We start from the raw sequence: 7,073 nt of genomic DNA on the forward strand, positions 1-7,073 counted from the left end.
TGTGTAACGTAACTAAACATCACCTTCATCACATCATCACCTTCATCACCTCATCACTTCACCTTCATCTCTTCATCTTCATCACCTTCATCTCATTGGTGTTTCTGCAGCTTTTGAAACTTTCTGTTTAACTTTAAAACTCTGCTGCCCCCTGCTGTCCTGAACACACACACACACACACACACACGCACACACACACACACACACACACACACACACGCACACGCACACGCACACGCACGCGCACGCGCGCACACACACACGCACACGCACACACACGCACACGCACACACGCGCACACACACACACACACACACACACACACACACACACACACACACACACACACACACACACACATTTTAAATACCCGTAATGTGAAACCATTCCTTTAAATTTATTGAATCCAAAATATCAGAATCTAAACCGTAACATCTTCAAATGATATTTCATATATTTGCCAAATAGTCAAAAATGAAAGTGTAAGTTAAGAGAGGAATTTATCGGAGTTGTTATTTAATCCATTATGTTTGTTTATTGGTTATGTGTTTACCTTGGATACTATAATACATAATATAACTTCTATAACAAGTAACTCATATGAATATGTATAAAAGATACACATGCATGTTATGTATTTATTGTATTATTGTATAATGTATTTATTATGTATACATTGTTATGTATATTATATATATATATTTATATATATATATATATATATATATATATATATGTGTTGACTTTATTTAAATATGTATTATATTTTTATAAATTATATATTTAAAAATATGTATATTTAAAAATGTTTAGAGATAAATATATATTCATGTATTTTTTATTTTGTTATAAATTATATATATTATTTATTATATATATGCATTTTTATATGTACAGTATATATTTTTAATCATAATATATATATATGTATATATATATATATATATATATATATGTATATATATATATGTTGTAATAGTGATTATATCAGTTAAACATAACAGTCTCCTGTAGTTCTTTGGACTCGACAGCAGATTTCCTTCAACTTCTCAGATGACAGACCCTCAGGGGGCTCATGTTGCCTTCCTCCTCCTCCTCCTCCTCCTCCTCCTCCTCCTCCTCTTCCTCCTCCTCCTCTTCCTCCTCGGAAACGGGATGTGATGTAAATACACAGCAACTTTTTTTCTTCTGTTCCCGTCTCTTTGGAGTTTGCAGCTCTTCCTCCTCCTCCTCTTCCTCCTCGTCTTCTTCTCCTTCTCCTTCTCCTTCTCCTCCTCCTCTTCCTCCTTCCAGCACTCTGCTGAAGTCAAGGCAGGAGAAGACGCTGAAAGGAGAACTAGCCGACGGCCCGCGGTCCCGGGACTCTCTCCCCGGCCATGAGCCTCTGAGCTCGGCCTGCAGCAGCGCGCCGACCCGCTGGACCGGGACCCCGAGACCGAGAGGACGGACACGGAGGACAGGTATCAGCTGACTGCGTGCGTGTGTGTGTGTGCGTGCGTGTTCGTGCGTGCGTGCGTGCGTGTGCGTGTTGTATCCGAGGAGCGCAAAGAGGTCCAACAACGGATCTGAGATCAGCTCTTTGAGGTCTGAACGAGACATCTGAGTTGTGCTCTCCAGAATCTCTGCTGCTCTCAGATCAGTGTAGGACACTTCTAATATCTTATTTCCAGCCCATTAGTTCTGTCTGTATGAATATTATATAACAGGTATCATATTACTGTGAATAATACACAGACAATATTGGTAATAATTGTGTTTATAAAGTCAAATAACTTCATTATTATATCTTTACATTTTAGTGTCTCGTTAATTTTCCTAAGATATGAATCCAAGTGTTTCCTCTTTCTTAATAATAATAATTTTAATAATAATCCTTATTTGTTTAGCACATGCCATACAGACGAGGTGCTGTGCCTTTAAAAATAAATGACAACAGAAAAAACTTTATTCTTGCAAATAAAATGATTGAAATTACAGTTTGTGCCAACATTTGAAAAGAGACCTGGTCCCTCAGAGACAGAGACCAGAGACAGAGACCAGAGACCTGGTCCCTCAGAGACAGAGACCAGAGACAGAGACCAGAGACCTGGTCCCTCAGAGACAGAGACCAGAGACCTGGTCCCTCAGAGACAGAGACCAGAGACAGAGACCAGAGACCTGGTCCCTCAGAGACAGAGACCAGAGACCAGAGACCAGAGACCTGGTCCCTCAGAGACAGAGACCAGAGACCAGAGACCAGAGACCTGGTCCCTCAGAGACAGAGACCAGAGACCTGGTCCCTCAGAGACAGAGACCAGAGACCAGAGACCAGAGACCTGGTTCCTCAGAGACAGAGACAGAGACCAGAGACCAGAGACAGAGACCAGAGACCTGGTCCCTCAAAATGATAGATTTAAAGACACGTCGTGTGTGTGTGTGTGTGTGTGTGTGTGTGTGTGTGTGTGTGTGTGTGTGTGTGTGTGTGTGTGTGTGTGTGTGTGAGGAATCATGTTTGGGTTATTTTCAGCTCAGGTTCAAACCTTCACACATGAATTCCCTCTTCACTCAGTTCATAAATTGTTTAATTTAAAATGTTGGTATATATTTTTACATATATATATTTGTATGCATTTGTATACATATATATTTATATTTTTATATTATGTATATATTTGTATGTATAATACATATATATTATATACATATATATATTTATATTTATTATATGTTTTAATATACAGTATATATTACATTTTGTTAAAATATACTTAGTTATGTTAAATAAAAGTTCATTAACTACTACTACTGTTTAATAAAAAATCGTTAAAAAGATAGTCGTTGTAGAAGTGCGGTAACTTACGTGATGAATAAATCCACGATGACGTCTGTGGTGGCTAACTGGTTAGCATGCCTGTCTTTCAATCAGAGGGTTGGTGGTTCGTGCCCCGGCTCTGCTAGTCCACGTAGTTGTGTCCTTGAGCAAGACACTTAACCCCTAATTGCTCCCCATTGCTTTGTCTACGGTGTATAGAGCAAACATGTAAGTCACTTTGGATAAAAGCATCAGCGAAATGAAATGTAATGGTTCCTGCGGGGATCAAACCCAGAACCTCCTGCTGTCTAAGTACTAGTTCATGGTGACCTGGACCATAGAGCTCAGTGTTTGGCTCCAAACCCAACGACAAACAGAGCAACACGCATCGACTCTCTCTGCTGAAGTTCCTCCTCTTCATCACGGTTTCAGGATGAAGAGAGCGGTGGCCCTGAGGACCCTCTGAAGGGAGCTAGTGAAGACCTCTCTGGATGTTTGGTTCCCGGCTCTTTTACACTTTGGCATGTTAAGATGTCACCGTCGAAATCTGATTGGCTATCTGCCCGGTCAGAGGCGGGACCTTAGTCCAGACCAGGCATGTGTCTTTGGGTCCTGGTGGACCGGCTTCAGTCCCCCCAACCCTCAAGTCAAGTCGGTGAAGAAAGGAATCAAACGCACGGCTTCGGCTCTCAGACCTGGAAGTATCTTCCTGATCTGTGGTGTTAAAGGAACAGTTCGCCCCAAAGAAACCACACAAGCGCCCTTAAAATGACAGACGTGGGCGGAGCCTGAACCCACCCACAGCTCCTCCTTTACAGGAAGTTCAGCAACAGCTTTGTGAAAGTATAATTGTTTGTATTTCCACGAGCCAACGAGCCAACAAAAGACACTGGTGATGATGCAAGTTTTCATAACCTTTTGTGTTTGTGCATGTACTCCATCGGTCAGAGCGGTCTGGACTCTAAGAACTCTGAAGACTCTAAGAACTCTGAAGACTCTGATGACTCTGAGGACTGAGGACTCTGAAGACTCTAAGGACTTGGAGGACTCTGAAGACTCTGAGGACTCTGAGGACTGAGGACTCTGAGGACTTTGAAGACTCTGAGGACTCTGAGAACTCTGAAGACTCTAAGAACTCTGAAGACTCTGATGACTCTGAGGACTGAGGACTCTGAAGACTCTAAGGACTTGGAGGACTCTGAAGACTCTGAGGACTCTGAGGACTCTGAAGACTCTGAGGACTTTAAAGACTCTGAGAACTCTGAGGACTTTGAAGACTCTGAGGATAATTAGGACTCTGATGACTCTGAAGACTCTGAGGACTCCATGACATCCAACTGAATCTCCCTCTCGATCAATAAAAAGGTCCTTCTTCCTATCCAATGTCTCCAGTTGAGCCTGGAGACATTTTAAAGGGATTTGTTTCGGAGGCGGGTCCCAAAGGTTGGAGCTATTCAACCACTCGTATCTTGCATGTTGGCAGCAGACTCGCGGGGGAACCAACCTCCTTCCAGAGAAGTCCTTCAGATGTTTAGATGAACGTCTCCAAAGACGCGTGACCTCAGGTCACCAGACCACCAGACGCAGTCTCTTCAGTCTCAAGCTCCCCTCCACTGAAGGTCAGACGCACACGTAAGGTTTGACCTTGACTGACGGAAAGCTTTGTTGAGCAATAGGGGTTAGAACCTGTTTCCTGGTCTCAAACTCTTGTTTCCACCGATGTGCTTTCCTTTTGATCCCAGAGCCAACTTTCTACTCCAGAGAGAGAGAGAGCACTCCACACTATTTACAGCAAACTGGTCCTTTAAGGGGAATCTAAGGGACATCTTAAAGTCACAGGACTCATCAATCAGACAAACGGTCGCTCTGCTCGGTGACTCGTAACTCGGCCTCGTAGACGACCCGGAGACAGAGGAGCCGCTCTGCTCCCCCACCACCGCTGTGTGTGTGTGTGTGTGTGTGTGTGTGTGTGTGTGTGTGTGTGTGTGTGTGTATATACTCAGCCGAGCAGCACAGTCTTCAGTTGATGAACTTTAGAGTTACTGATCAGATTTAAACTCTTAAATCCAGAATAAATGTGACAAAGCAAAGTTTTCAAATCGAAGACAGTGTTTAAACAAAAGCCCAGAACTCTGGGTGAAAACACCCTCGGCACACCTCTGTGAATGATGGAACCGGGATTCAACACTTCTAGGTACGTTTGATTGCGTTCACCTTGGCTGTCAGTTCAAAGCTCTGCATGTTAAATCAAGCGCTCTTTACATTCTTCAGATACCAGCAGCTCTTTTTCAACCATCTGCTGCTCCTCTCCGGTTCAGACCTCGTCACCACCTGCTCTCAGGTTACATTTGCATTTCGGCCGTTTGGCTGATGCACTTGAGTCATTTTACTCGGGAGCGAAAGCTGAAGCGTCCACCTGAGAACTCAGAGACGCCTGAATCTCTGCTCTGATTGCACATGTCAGCCTGTTAGAACAAATAGTTTAATATCTCCAGGTTGCTCTTCAGCCCAGTCTGAGCGTGGATGTCTTGGTGGTTGTAAACAGCACTGTGGTGGGCTGAACGTCAGGTTGAGGCTTTTATGTCGTGCTGATGGTTGTTAGTGTTTCATCAGGTGACCTCCAGCCCAGTCAGCAGAACATATCAGCCTTGTATCGCGCTTCGAGATACTCTCAATGAAACGCTGTTAACGTTGTAATACGATTGGTTAGGTTTGGGCAACAGAATTACCTGGTTATGGTTTGAAAGAAGATTATTGTGTTCAAATAATAACGTAGCAACTCAAACAAGCAACAACGTAATGTAACAACCTAATGTAGCAACGTAATATAACAATGTAATGTAACAACATAGTGTAGCAATGTAGTGTAACAACGTAGTGTAACAATGTAGTGTAGCAACGTAGTGTAGCAACGTAATGTAACATCGTAGTGTCACAACGAAATGTAGCAACGTAGTGTAACAACGAAATGTAGCAACGTAATGTAGCAACGTAGTGTAACAACGTAGTGTAACAACAAAATGTAGCAACGTAATGTAGCAATGTAGTCTAACAACGTAGTGTAACAACGAAATGTAGCAACGTAGTGTAACAACGTAATGTAACAGCGAAATGTAGCAACGTAGTGTAACAACGTAGTGTAACAACAAAATGTAGCAACGTAATGTAGCAATGTAGTGTAACAACGTAGTGTAACAACGAAATGTAGCAACGTAGTGTAACAACGTAATGTAACAGCGAAATGTAGCAACGTAGTGTAACAACGTAGTGTAACAACAAAATGTAGCAACGTAATGTAGCAATGTAGTGTAACAACGTAGTGTAACAACGAAATGTAGCAACGTAGTGTAACAACGTAGTGTAACAACAAAATGTAGCAACGTAATGTAGCAATGTAGTGTAACAACGTAGTGAGTGTAACATCGAAATGTAGCAACGTAATGTAACAACGTATTGTAGCATTGTGATGTAGCAACGTAATGTAGCGATGCACGGTTGGTTCTCATGTAGCCTTGAATGTCCAAACGTCTACAGTTTGTTCCGCCAGCACTTGGAACAAACTGTCCCTACAGACTACCGGCTGGGTTTGTGGAGGAGGTTCATCTCAAGCTGCACACGGTGTGGCGTCCCTGTCTTCAGGCTGCAGCTAATGCTAGCTATCGCACGTGAACAGATGTGAGGCTGCAGATAATGCTAGCTAGCACACGTGAACAGATGTGAGGCTGCAGATAATGCTAGCTAGCACACGTGAACAGATGTGAGGCTGCAGCTAATGCTAGCTAGCACATGTGAACAGATGTGAGGCAGCAGCTAATGCTAGCTAGCACATGTGAACAGATGTGAGGCTGCAGCTAATGCTAGCTAGCACATGTGAACAGATGTGAGGCTGCAGCTAATGCTAGCTTTTATTCTCTACTCTGATGGGTCTTCGTCCAGCTGTGGTTTGGAGGGTTAAAGATCATAAATGCATTGATAACTTTCAATAGTTGACGGCTTCAGGTTGACATGTATTAGCAGCCTAACATTGTTGAAACAGAGCAGAACAGAACAACAACCTGAGTGAACCGCCAGAATTCAGCCTGACGCCTCGTCAACTTTGTCAACTCTGTGATCGACAACAAAGATGGCGCTCAGTAGGTTTTTGTTTTTTATGTTCCAGAAGCATATTTTCTCTTTATTGTGAGTTCTGTGTTGCTCTCAGTGACTCTCTCTCTCTCTCTCTCTCTCTCTCTCTCTCTCTCTCTCTCTCTCTCTCTCTCTCTCTCTCTCTTGCGCTGGTTGA

The 7,073-nt window shown here is 42.9% G+C and overlaps 1 protein-coding gene across 1 annotated transcript in view; it reads left to right on the top strand.

Annotated features, from left to right (window-relative positions):
• Positions 1–1,322: 1,322 nt before the first annotated feature.
• Positions 1,323–7,073, top strand: part of ddr2l (discoidin domain receptor family, member 2, like) — a 27,494-nt gene continuing 21,743 nt past the window's right edge. The window contains exon 1 of the mRNA XM_079222029.1: positions 1,323–1,460. The gene's annotated coding sequence lies outside the window, so the exon portion shown is untranslated. The remainder of the gene's footprint in view (positions 1,461–7,073) is intronic.

Source organism: Taurulus bubalis, assembly GCF_910589615.1.
Source record: "Taurulus bubalis genome assembly, chromosome: 8".
In the NCBI taxonomy this organism is placed as follows: domain Eukaryota; kingdom Metazoa; phylum Chordata; class Actinopteri; order Perciformes; family Cottidae; genus Taurulus; species Taurulus bubalis.